This window comes from Cimex lectularius, unplaced genomic scaffold (genome assembly GCF_000648675.2).
Source record: "Cimex lectularius strain Harlan isolate CLEC.00 unplaced genomic scaffold, Clec_2.1 scaffold63, whole genome shotgun sequence".
NCBI classification, from domain to species: domain Eukaryota; kingdom Metazoa; phylum Arthropoda; class Insecta; order Hemiptera; family Cimicidae; genus Cimex; species Cimex lectularius.
In genome coordinates this window covers 2163287-2176362 of record NW_019392694.1, presented here as the reverse complement: position 1 = coordinate 2176362, position 13076 = coordinate 2163287, and positions in this window count along the sequence as shown.

Genomic DNA, 13076 nt, shown 5'->3' with positions numbered 1-13076 from the left:
CTTCCAGCCTCTCTCCATCGAACTCAATTTAAACACAGTTGCTCAAAACTTGTTTTAAGTAACCGCCGAATTTACAATGGCGTGGTAATTTCTTTGAGTAATGACTAGAATTGATAACGGATTCAAATCTTTGTATAAGAATAAGCGGTCCGATGAACTTGGTTTATGTAAAGAAGTTTCTCTGTGGGTTAGCTTAGGTCTTTGTATTATTATAATGGACCATTTTGGCAAACTGTCAACATCGTCCTGCGTTAAGAAAAAATTACATTTAAACTCGATCGCTAATTTGTTCTATTGAGCTACCCGAAACAATTGCTTTTGAATAATCTAATGCAGAAATTTTTGACAGACGAGAGTCTGAAACGCCAAGTACATTAAGTATAAATAAAAATGAAGGTTCAAAGTAAAAACGAATTCACTATTTTTTGTGGTCCGCCTGACCAATTCATATCATTCGATTATTTAAGGTTTTAAGTTGTGATAAAAAAGTCATTTATCTCAACTTAAAACCTTAAATAATTGAATGATATTAATTGGTCAAGCGGACCACGAAAAATAGTGAATTTAATGAATTAAAATGAAGTATACTACACTAAAGCTCTCCGTGGCTATTTCACTTGTCGCCGAGAATCAAATAGATTACACGATATTTGAAAAATCGTAAAAAGGAGGAAAAATTCAAAAAGGTGTGGTTGAGATGGGAAGTTAGTGTCCGAGGGAATCGAAGTCACGATAGTGGTAGATTAGCGGCGAATGTCGTGGATTCGAATCCCGCTCGTGACACTGACTTTTTTTATCTCAACGTAAAACCTTAAATAATTGAATGATAAAAACGAATATTATATTTCCTGACGTCTCAAGATACAGCTTGTTGTTGAGGTTGAGTCTGGTAGACCGAGCACTTTTTTCATGAAATATGGTTAAATTGTTTTATTTTCTCATACGTCGAAATCCCCATACTTGGGAGATTTGTTGGAAAGAATTGATCGGCAGACGGCATTAAAAAAGACAATTTAGCTGGGCAATGAATGAAATTATTTCCAACAATATTCGTCCAGGCTCGGTGGAGGCAAATTTTCGGTAAACGCTTGTAAATTTAGATCTTGAGAGAAGGAAAGTTAGTCGTTAAAAGAACTCCTAAATATTTATACTGGTTATTCTCTACGCATCGAAATACCAATGTTCGGAAGCAGATACTCCCGCTCTTCGAAAAACCATGACCTTTGATTTCGTTAGATTTATATATATATATATATTATGCAGGGTGGGCGACCAAGACCCGAGGGGTTAAATGCCTGGGTAGAGTCGTACCCCATCCCTAAAAGGTCCGGGACTTGGTCGGCTCACGTGTCCTGCATAAACCTCTTGGACTTGTTCACAAACGCCAAGCTTTTGGACCATTTTATCTCGGGGAGTGATTTGGTGATGTCCTCTCCTTCAAAGATTTCAAATCTAGACCTAGCATATCTATCACATTCTGCGAGGTAGTGCTTTGCCGTTTCTTCTTTTATTTTGCAGAAGCGGCAAAAGGGGGGTAGAATACCCATTACGAAGAGGAGTCTTCTCAGTGGGCAGTGGCCCGTCAGAATACCTATCAGCCTCCTAATTCCCTTCCTTGAAATAGAGAATAGCCATTTCGATTCAGCTGGTTTGATCGCCTTAACAAACTCTTTCGATTGCCTGTGTCCGGGGGATAAATTCCACTCCCTAAGGAATTGTTTCATGCCCCAGTTATTGATACTCTCTTTCGTTGTGCTCATAGAGTGAGGTAATACTGGTGTGGCTCAACAAACGCAGTATTAGAACCTTCTTTGGCTAGGCCATCAGCCTTTTCATTGCCATGGTGTCCTTTATGTGCTGGCATCCAAATAAGGGTGGTAAACCTTGTTCTCAAACCTGAAAGAGATCCTATTGATAAGATGTTAGATTTAGTGCTGGACTCCATTGTTTGCCCTATTACTCTGAGGAGAGCGGCTTTCCTGACACATAAAATAACAAGGTCGTCCGCGTACATTCGAAATTTTGTTACCACGCCGCCGATATGTATACAAACACGAGAACTGATGGGATGTCATCCAAAACCAATGCAAACCAAATCGGGCTGAGTCTCTGGTTTAGTCTATTACCAGTATTTACAAAATCAGAATTAGCCGTAGAACTATAATTACATATACTTTTCAGGGTATTTAAAAATTTCGTAGATAAACCTACGAAGCTTTGGTATGAGTACTCTTCTGTCAATATTATCAAATGCAGGTTAAATATTGTCGTGAAAACACCTCGATGAAAGCCGGCTTGTGACACACAGCAAATTATTAGCTGTTACAAAAACCTCCACTCGTTTTAATAAAATTGCTGAAAATGTTGCGACAACAAAAGAGATATCACTATAGTTTGTGACTAGGTTTGAATAACAGTTTTGAAAAAGCGGGAAAATTAAGGATTTTCCCAACTGTTTGATAGAACATCAACTGCTTTTAGATAAAGTTAAAGAGGTCAAATACACGATCGAGCAAGCTTTTGGGTGCGTTTGTTATTTGTAGGTGTTGTGTTCCGCTCTACCGGATGAATCATTGTACCGAGCCGAGTCGCAGTATGTTTCTAGTGTGTGTCTTATGACTTCTGTGGGCGCTCGGCATCGGCCTAAAGCCAATAAAGTCTAAGTTGTTTTTTTTTGTCAATTTATATCCACGTCTACCTTAGTCAGTCCGTACGAGACATTACAGTAGATTTGTTCAAAACAGTCTTTAACTCGTTGAAAGCAAAAGGACAACCCAGAAAACAGTTATCAATGAATGGCTCCACGAACTATATTTCTAAAAGCTTGATGTTTGTCAGAGATTTTTCGGTTTATGTTGGTAAAGTTATGGGGTCTCTGGTGTAAAGCTCGACTTCTAAGAGGACGAAGACGGTTTTTTAATTTAAAAAGTACAAAACAACCAGATGATTGTACATGTGTATAAGTTTTCATTGTTATTTGGACGAGTTCACTGCGTTTTTAGAAATAGAAAAATTAGCTAAATTGTTTGTGATTCCATCATATATATATTTTTATTATGTTTTTATTTCCTTATATGTGCCGCTAATTATATAAGGCAGAATCGTTGATATAAAAAGAAGACTTTTCAATGGATCTTACGGAAACGCCATAGTCAACATGGGTGAGGTATTCCTTCCAAAGACGAACTGCACTGCTTTTGAGGATTGAATATCGATAACATATCGAGCATTCCCTTCGCTGTAAAAATGCTTCTGCATCCATCTACCGTAATGCGGACATTACTGCCATGTGCTGAGGACAGACACCATCATAGCGCACAATGTTACTGTCCTCATCCAGCATCATCAATGTACGGTTTTCATCGCTCCAGACTATAACTGCACTCACTCTCACGTAATCCGAGAAATAATAATCACAGGAAACTATTCCATCATTCTGTAGTAATGTCCAACCCTACTCCCTCATCCCACTTTCTGGTCAGTTGATACGACAGTGGCCGGCTGGATATTATATGAATACTGTAATGGTTCTTTTAAATAGGCTACAGCGATATCAGCGTGGAGAATAGGCCTGGTTCGACACATTTTATAATTAGGTGAAAAGGAGTAGTGTTCGAACAGAGCGCCAAACAACGTTATCGTGGCTTACTTCTATGTAAATTTTACGTCCATATCAATAAAATCTTACAAAACAGTGGGCTGACAAATTTCCAACTGCATCTTCGATATTAACGTCAAACCACAGGTTCTAGTAGTACTTTCTTCTAACAAGTAACCAATAAATGGAGATTCTCCTTCAGTAGTAAGCCTAGTGTTGTATGTTACCAAAATAGGTTTAATCGTCTTAGCTGATTTCGTACTAACATTCTCCAACTTCATAGTCATTACGGCAAATGGAAACTTACTAAATGTACTTTTCAACAAGTCTCAGATTAAAAACATCAAACATTTGCAATATTTAATCATGTGTCATTTTATGAGTAAATAAATATTGTACCGTAGCGGTTTAATTTAAAATGATAAGGCTCAAAATTAATAAGTTATAATTAATTATGTTATAGAATTTTATGTTTTGAGTAACGCGGCTGCCATGCAGATGATAGTACCCTTTTTCATTTATCATGGTTTATGTCGATCGAGGTACCACACAACAATAATATTGGATTATAAACATGGTCTTTTACAGACTAAGAGCGTGTAAGGCTAACATGATTTTCTTTAAGTTTATTGTTGTACTAACATGACTATAAGATTGACAACAGGTCAGGCACTACTAAAAATAGCGTACATTTCCTTGAACAAATCACAGTTAACATGTTGTACAGAAAGGTGACATATGACGCTGAATGTTGCGCACTGAACGAATGTTTAAAGTTATTTGTGATTGTTTTGATATGTCTTTATAATGCTCAAAACAGACGGATTTACAATTAAGATACATCAAAAGAAGTGAAATTTCCGCGTGATCCGCTGATATTTCTTCATTAGTATCCGAGTTGGAATTCACCTCGTCAAATTTATCGGGCGAAAATTCCGCTAGATTTGTCCCTTGCCTAAAATGGATAAACGCAAATTATGTAAAGTTGGATATAAAAGAGCGGACAGGTTGGTTAACAAAGCAGTAAATAGCAATTTCTACTACGCAAGGTATGCTTCAACAAGCTATAACAAAATTGGACGCCATGAAAACTAGGTTTTGTAGCAACTTGGAGTTCCTCAAGGGTCGCATGTCGGGCCTTTTCTATTGAAAATTTATATAAATGATATCTCTGATTCTCTTCCATCGGTTAAAAACCTACTTTGCGCAGATGGTTAATTTCTTTAAAATTAAGTCTGTTTCGGACTCTTTACATCAGCATGATGTTATGATGATTATTTTTCACCGTCTCTCACGATCTCCAAATAATCATTAATTAACTGTCACTAAAAACCACACATTAATAAATGATGTTCAACTAATAATAATATTTTCATTTCTGACAATTGCTCAGGAATGACCTTTTATTAAATAAAATATTCGATCAAACTTAACTCACTCCTAACTAGACCTGAAACTGTGACCATCTTGGTATCATCACATAAACTTTCACACGCACATTAACAAAACTATTGCCATAAGAAATAAAACTTTGGGACGTATTACACGACATGCTAAACATTTCCATGATACATTTAAAATTTTATACGCTTTCACTGTAAGACCAATATTTGATTTCTGTTGTTCATCTCTTTGGGCTCCCTGTCAATCTACCTATAACCGTAAATTTAAAAGGTGAGAAAAGGAAGGAAACATGCTTTCTTATGTAGTAAAAGGGCCTATCAATATGGTGGGCTATGTTGGCGTAAGAGGTTAGGGAGGCTGGGGCTAGGAAGAATCGTTCAATTGTGTAGGTTTTATGACGAAGAATGGAAGGAGGTATATCCAAATGGGTGGGTGTTAAGAGAGTGGATAGGTGATTTGAATTCAATTGTCATGCCGTCCACGTAAAATTTTTGTTTGTCGAAACTCCAGACGCTGTTGGCTACTTGAAATCTCCCTTAAGATTTTGTCTTCGTAGCTAAGCGTGCCGATATCATCAGACTGAAATAAGTTAATCATTAATGATATAAATTAAGATTTTCAGTTGAGATAAAAAAGTCAATGGCACGAGCGGGATTCGAACCCACGACCTTCGGCTTGATACGCCGCTGTTCTACCACTTGAGCTATCGTGACCTCGATCCACTCGGACACCAACTTCCCATCTCAACCACACCTTTTTGCCATTTTTCAAATGACTTTAATCTATTTGATTCTCGGCGACAAATGAAATGGCCACGGAGAGCTTTAGCGAAAATACACTTCATTTTAAACTTATTCAATTCGTGGTCCGCTTGACCAATTTTATCTCAACTGAAAACCTTAATTAATTGTAAGATATTAATTGGTCAAGCGGATCAGGAAACTAGTGAATTAATGATATATTTCACACTAAACTGAACGAGCTATCTTCATTTCTGACACAAAAAATGTAGGATTTAAGGGCCTTTAGTTTTGTAATAAATAATCCAGAGCTAATTTTAAAAAGACTTTATTTTGTAAATACTAACCCACGTTTTGACAAGTATCAAACTGCGACGACTGACTGTCTCCACTCTTCTTATTGGCTAAGTCTTTTTCCCCGACTACTAACAATTATAACTATCGAATATATTTGTTTTATATTGATGTATTGGATCTTCTTCAATTTAAACTACGGAGGTCGATCACTATCAACTAGAACATTTGTTTTATGTACCACAAAAATAATAATAATATAGAATCACTTTTGAAACTGATTTTTTATAGCAATAGGTTATATAGTAAAAACCAACTCTAAACATATAATTATCACTTACTAATTTCGCTCCATACTTATATTAAACTAAACTACTATGATGGAATGTTTATTTATTCATAAAATATCACATGATTGTGAATTGCAAATGCGGGATGTTTTATTCTGAGACAATGTTGAAAAGTAAATTCACTTTACAGTTTCCACTAGCTATTATTACTGTGACCCTAGGGACTTTTCATATGGTGCCTGCTGAGAGCATTAAACCTATTCCGGCGACTTACAACACCAGGTATGCTACTGAAGGAGAATTTCCATTTATGGGTAATTTGATAACAAGTGGTGATCCATGTGGCTTGACAATAATGTCAAAAACGGTTGTACTTTCGGCAGCGCACTGTTTTATTAGATTTGATATTTATGGAAATACAGGGTACATAGATCTGACTAATACGGTGGCATTTTTTGGTTCTTTGTTGCACGGACACGGCATAATTCGAAGAATAAGACACTACTCCGTTTCACCAAATTATAAAAAGTCTGAAACCAGACCCGTTCTCCACGCCGATATCGCTCTAGCCTATTTAAAAGAGGCGTTGGAGTTTTCATATTATATCCAGCCGGCCACTGTCGTATCTACTGACCCCAACGTATTTGTACAAGGGTGGAGTGATATAGTAGATAACGAAAAAGCATGTTATGTCATGGGCTGGGCATTTATACAGAATAAGGGAAGGGGTTCCTTTGATTTTTACCTCTCGGATTACTTAAGAGTGAGTGCAGTTTCAGCCTTGACCGATGAAAATTGTAAAAATTCGATTGGAAATGAAGAGGGTAACATTGTGCGCTATGGTGGTGTCTGTACTCAGCACTTGGCAATAAATGAGGACCTTATGGCAGGTGACGCAGGAGCAGCATTGTACTGCGAAGGGAATGTGTTCGGTGTGTTATCGGCTTTAAAAGTAAATAATAAGCAAAGAAGAATAGCGCACTTCTTTCTTTTGAAGGAATATCTCAGCCATATTGAAGATGGCGTTTCTGTAAGGTCTGTTGAAAAGAATCTTTTTTTCTTATCAACGATTCTCCCTTACGTAATTACTAACACACTCATAAGCAAATAAAAATAATGCTTGATTTATTATTTCAACATTTTACAATATTCTATATTAAGTGAAGATTTATTAGCACACTATAACGGAAGAGACCGTTGGCCGCAAATCAATGTAAAATTTCTTATATAAAATTTAAAAACAACACCCAAAAATTTACAAAAAAAATTCATGGCTTGTTGATATAAGGAAAAAAATGAAAATACTATACATACCATTATGAATCGAGATATTACAAATTTATATAATAAAAAAGAATGAAAATAGGTATATAAAAAATAAACTTATATAACTCTTCCTTCTAATCAAAAAACTTTAAGGCTTTATTCTACTACCAGTATTTAAATTAAATTAAATTTAATTATGATTAAATTAATAAATAAATTAAATCAGAATTTCTCTACCTCTTAGTGCCGTAGAACTAGCTGAGCAAATTATTAGCTGATACAAAAAGTTCTACTCGTTTTAATAAAATTGCTGGAAATGTTGCGACAATACAAGAGATACCCCTGCAGTTTGTGCCTAAGTTTGAATAACCGTTTTGAAAAAGCAGAAAAATTAGGGATTTTTCCAAAAGATTGGTACAACGTTAACTGCTTTTAAATAAAGTTAAAGAGGTCAAATACACATTTTAAGATTGTTCCAAACATGTTTTAAATCGCTGAAAGCAAAAGGACAATCCAGAAAACAGTTGAATGGCTGCGTGAAATATACTTTTGAAAGCTTGATGTTTGTCACAGATTTTTCGGTTCATGTTGTTAGAGTTATGGAGTCTCTGGTGTAATTTTACGAGTCGTAAAACTCGACCTCTAAGAGAACAGAGACGGTTTTTTAATTTAAAAATTACAAAACAACCAGATGATTGTACATGTGTATACGTTTTCATTGTTATTTGGAAGAGTTCACTGCGTTTTTGGGAATAGAATAATTAGCTAAATTGTTTGTGATTCCAAGATATATATTTTTGTTATGTTTTCCTTTCCTTATATGTGCCAATAATTGCGTATGGGAGAGTCGTTGATATAAAAAGAAAACTTTTCAATGGACCTTATAGAATCGTCATCGTCAATATGGGTGAGGTAGTCCTTCAAAAAAACGTACTGCACTACTCTTGAGTATTGAATATCAAATCAGTAGAGTTGATAACACATCGAACACATTCCTTTCACGGTAAAAAGCTGTTCCATAATGCTGTAGTTTATTGCCATATGAGGAAAGACACCATCATAGCGCGCAATGTCACTGTCCTCATCCCGCATCATCTTTTTACTCTTTTCATCGCTCCAAGTTATAACTGTACTCACTCTCAAGAAATCCGAATCGTAAAATTTGAAAGAATCTAATCCATCTTGCTGTAGCACTGTTCAATTCAAGACAATGCATTCTTTTTGTTATCTACTATATCACCTCACGCTTTCACAAATACTTTCCGGTCGGTTGGTACGACAGTGGCCGGCTGGATATTATATGAAAACTGCAACGGCTCTTTTTAAAATGGCTACAGCGATATCGGAGTGTAGAACGGGTCTGGTTCGAGACATGTGATAGTTTGGTGAAACGGAGTAGTGTTCTATTCTTCGAATTAAACCCTCTCCATGCAACAAAGAACCAAACAACATCAACGCATCTGACGCGTACATTTTACGTCTAGAAATATCAAATCTAATAAAACAGTGCACTGCCGAAAGTACAAACGTTTCGGACATTATTGTCGAGCCACATGTAGTAGTACTTATCATATTACCCATAAATGGAAATTCTCCTTCAGTAGCATACCTGGTGGTGTACGTCGCCGGAATAGATATAATGCTCTCAGCAGGTACCATATGAAAAGTCCCTAGGGTCACAGTAATTATAGCCAGTGGAAACTGTAAAGTGAATTTACTTTTCACATTGTTTCAAATAAGGTCAATCATTTGATATATTCAACCATGTGGCATTTTTATTAATAAATAAATATTGTACCTTAGTAGTTTATTACAAAATGAATAAGGCTGAAAATTAATAAGTTGTATTACATATGGTTTTTGTTATATAATCTATTTTTATAAAAAAATCATTTTCAATTATTTTTGGGCACCGAGATCGCCAAGACTGTTACGCGACAGGATAATCAAAGGACATTAAAATATCTTTCGTTATTAAAACCACAAACAATTCTCTAAACTCGTCGCCAACACACCAGAAATCTACAGAGAGTTTACATTACTTAAAAAATTAATTATTCAGAAATCGTGAGATGCGGTCTGGTGTGATGTAGGTTGATTGAAAAAAAAACCCAAGCAAAATCCTACAGCACTCGCTACCCACCATTTTGAATACCAACACAATTTCGACTTCAAAAATCCAAAAATATTACACAGAACAAAACAAACATAAACGTAATTTCTTAGAAATGGTTTATATCAACAGAGATAAACTCAGCGTCAATTACAGAACAGATACATGTAAACTCAGTCGCTGGTACGCCAATATCATTAATCAAATTCAATATAGATAACATACCTATATCATCACATTACATTCCATACATCAAATATTTTTCACATAGACTAATTGTCCAGCAATTTAGCTTTCCTTTTCCTATTTATCCCTTTCTATATAATCCTCATAGGATAATCTGGCCGAACCATTACCAACACATTGTTTCCCTTCATCGGTTCTTTTCACCTCAAAGAAGCCGACGCCTTATACAAAAATGTCTTTTCTATACAGACTTCCTTCCCCACCCCTTCAAAATCCAACGTATATAAACACAAAATAGCAAAATCTCACTGGCACTCTCAACACGACACGCAAGAATGGCACAATTACACAGAAGACAAACACTTTGAGTGAGTAGAATACTTTATACTTTGATTGAATATAAAAAACTATTTTTTGCATTGTATAAATTCACTTTTTCACATCCTAAATGTATTTGTTAAATGTAAACAATGTTTGTAAATCCCAGGCTCTGAAGATGATCTCAATAAAGATCGAAACGTTGGCACGATAAAGAAAATGTTTTTCTGAAACCTACATCACACCAGACCGCATCTCACGATTTCTGAATAATTATCGATTAACGGTCACTAATCACCACACATTACTTTAAAAAACGTGCCCACAGTAGTAACATTCACAAATTGAGAAATAAAGGTTACAAAATAGGTAACGGCATTAACGCTTTACTTTGCATAAACGTACCACTGAATATTATTTCGTTGATATTGATTGCAATACATACAACAAAATTACATATTAAATTACAACACACCTTTATACCTAAATAAAACAACGAACTGAACACATGAATCATGTGATGTACTCGGTGAAACAGATTTGGACACATGAAAACATATTGTCCACACAACAGATGTCCGTTTGATGTGGCGATCAACATGAATCCGGAACTTACAAACAAAGCAGAGAAACTAAAGCAAAATGCGTACACCGAAGAAGCGATCATCCTGCGAATTACAGAGGGTTCAATGCCCCCTGTACCAGTTTCAAAGTAAATTACAATATCACGCTAACACGTACGATTATCACAAAGACTGAAAACAATATTTATAAGAAACCTCTTGCATGATTAATATCATATTATTAATCCATAGCAACTGCTAATAGCTAAATAGCTTTCTTCTAACGCCCGTAATGACACAATCCCAAATTATATTCCACTGTGCTGGTTGTATGTAATATATGTACAGTTGTAGATTAAAATAAATGAAGACAAGAAATATGTTGGGAAATGTATACTCCGGTTATGTAACGCGGCTTCTGTACAAATGATTCAGTTCTTTCTCATGCATCAATTTTTAGGTCGATCGAACTACACAAAAATAAGATTGGCCTTGTAAACCTTTTCCGAACTGAATACGTGTTAGTATATTTTCTTGAAGGTTTATCTTGGTATGTAAAATGACTATAAGTTCGACAACAGGTCAGGCTTTTTCAACATGGCATCACGATTGCCAATTTGAAACCAGATAAAGAAGCTACATTTATAACATAGGGCTAACTTTTAATCTAAAAATTGAATTATGTAATATAAAAAAAACATATTTTGGGAAAGTTGGCAATAAAGGAACAGGGATACTGGCCAATAGCAATTCTAACCAGGTCTAGGTAGGTTATTACAATCTTGTGATTCTTGTGCGTCGTCTTTAGAGTTCATACAAGAATGACACATGCACACAGAAATCAAACATTTTGAGCCCTGAAGATGATCTCAATAAAGATCGAAACGTTGGCACGGTAAAGAAAATGTTTTTCTAAAACCTACGCCACACCGAATCGCATCTCACGATCTTCAAATAATCATTAAATAACAGTCACTAAACACCACACATTTAATAAAAATTTTGAAAATATGCATATTGTATTGTTGAAGGAGAAGTTTTCAAGTGATGACACTCCTTCACATTGCGTAAAGTTCATAACGAATAGTATAATTTGAAACAAAAAAAGGAGGGTTTATAATTTGACGCCAAATAGTCGACTTAATAGATTGGAGAGGTTGGGAATTAGAATCCTTGGTTGAGCTCACATGTCACAACCGTACGACTGGATAGGTCTACATTTTCTCGTAAATTAAAAGTTCATTTTCGATATCTAATTTGATTATGGATCAAGAGGTCTTTCAGGTTGTATATAATGTTTTATTTCGTGTCGTTTCAATCTTGTGTGGGTATTCCAAGTCTGTTCTTCATCCATGAAAAGTCCATCATAACGCTCAAGTACAGTGGTCGGAACTGGGGGTTCCATTTATACTTGGGGACAAATACTTTTACGCAAGTGTAATTTATCTGTACGCTATTTGTTAGGTTTATTTTCACTCTCCATTTTGTTAACGTTATGAATCATCACATAAAAATCACTATCACCAGCGAATGTATATAGTGAAATGTTAATTATATGTGTAGGTGTATCTGGAGTGTATATTGAAAAAAGAAATGCATTAAGTATGCTTCCCTGAGGAGCACATTCCCTCCCTAATGGGTACGGACTCAGAACATCCCTGACGCAATCAGAAAGATCGACCAATCAGATGTAATCTCAGTACGAGATAGGACAAATGATGGAGTATGTTCTTAGTTTAAAAAGCAAGTTCGTGTGCCAGACTCAATCAAAAATTTCTAAATCTAAAAATGCAAGCAATGCTGTTCGGTAAAGGGGGGATATTGTCAGCAACAGGATGTAATGATGAGTTGTCGAGTGAGCAGGATCGAAACTGATAATGGGAAATAATGTTGGAATTTTTTTACGTAAAATGGGGCAGAAACAATTAGTCTTAAAATTTTGGATATTCGAATATTTGGCTGATCCATAAGCTCGGTACCCGTACATCCAAATAGGTCTGAGTAGGTATGTATAATTCGAAAGTTTTGATTTTAATGGTAATTTTGATTGTCGGTTGAGTAGGTAATAAAGCATTTTAAATCGTTTGTTGAAGTCTGTTTTTTTAATCGTGTGTCTGCATTCCAATTTAGTCTTCTGTCAAATGTAAGTCCTAAATAGTTAACTTTATCGGATTAAGGAACAGGTTCATTGTATAAGTATGCACTAGGACAAGAGTAACGAGGGAGTGTAAAGGTGATATATTAAACTAGGGGTAAAACTTTATTTTCCAAAGATTGCTCCATTTGTCAATTGCTGATATGTGG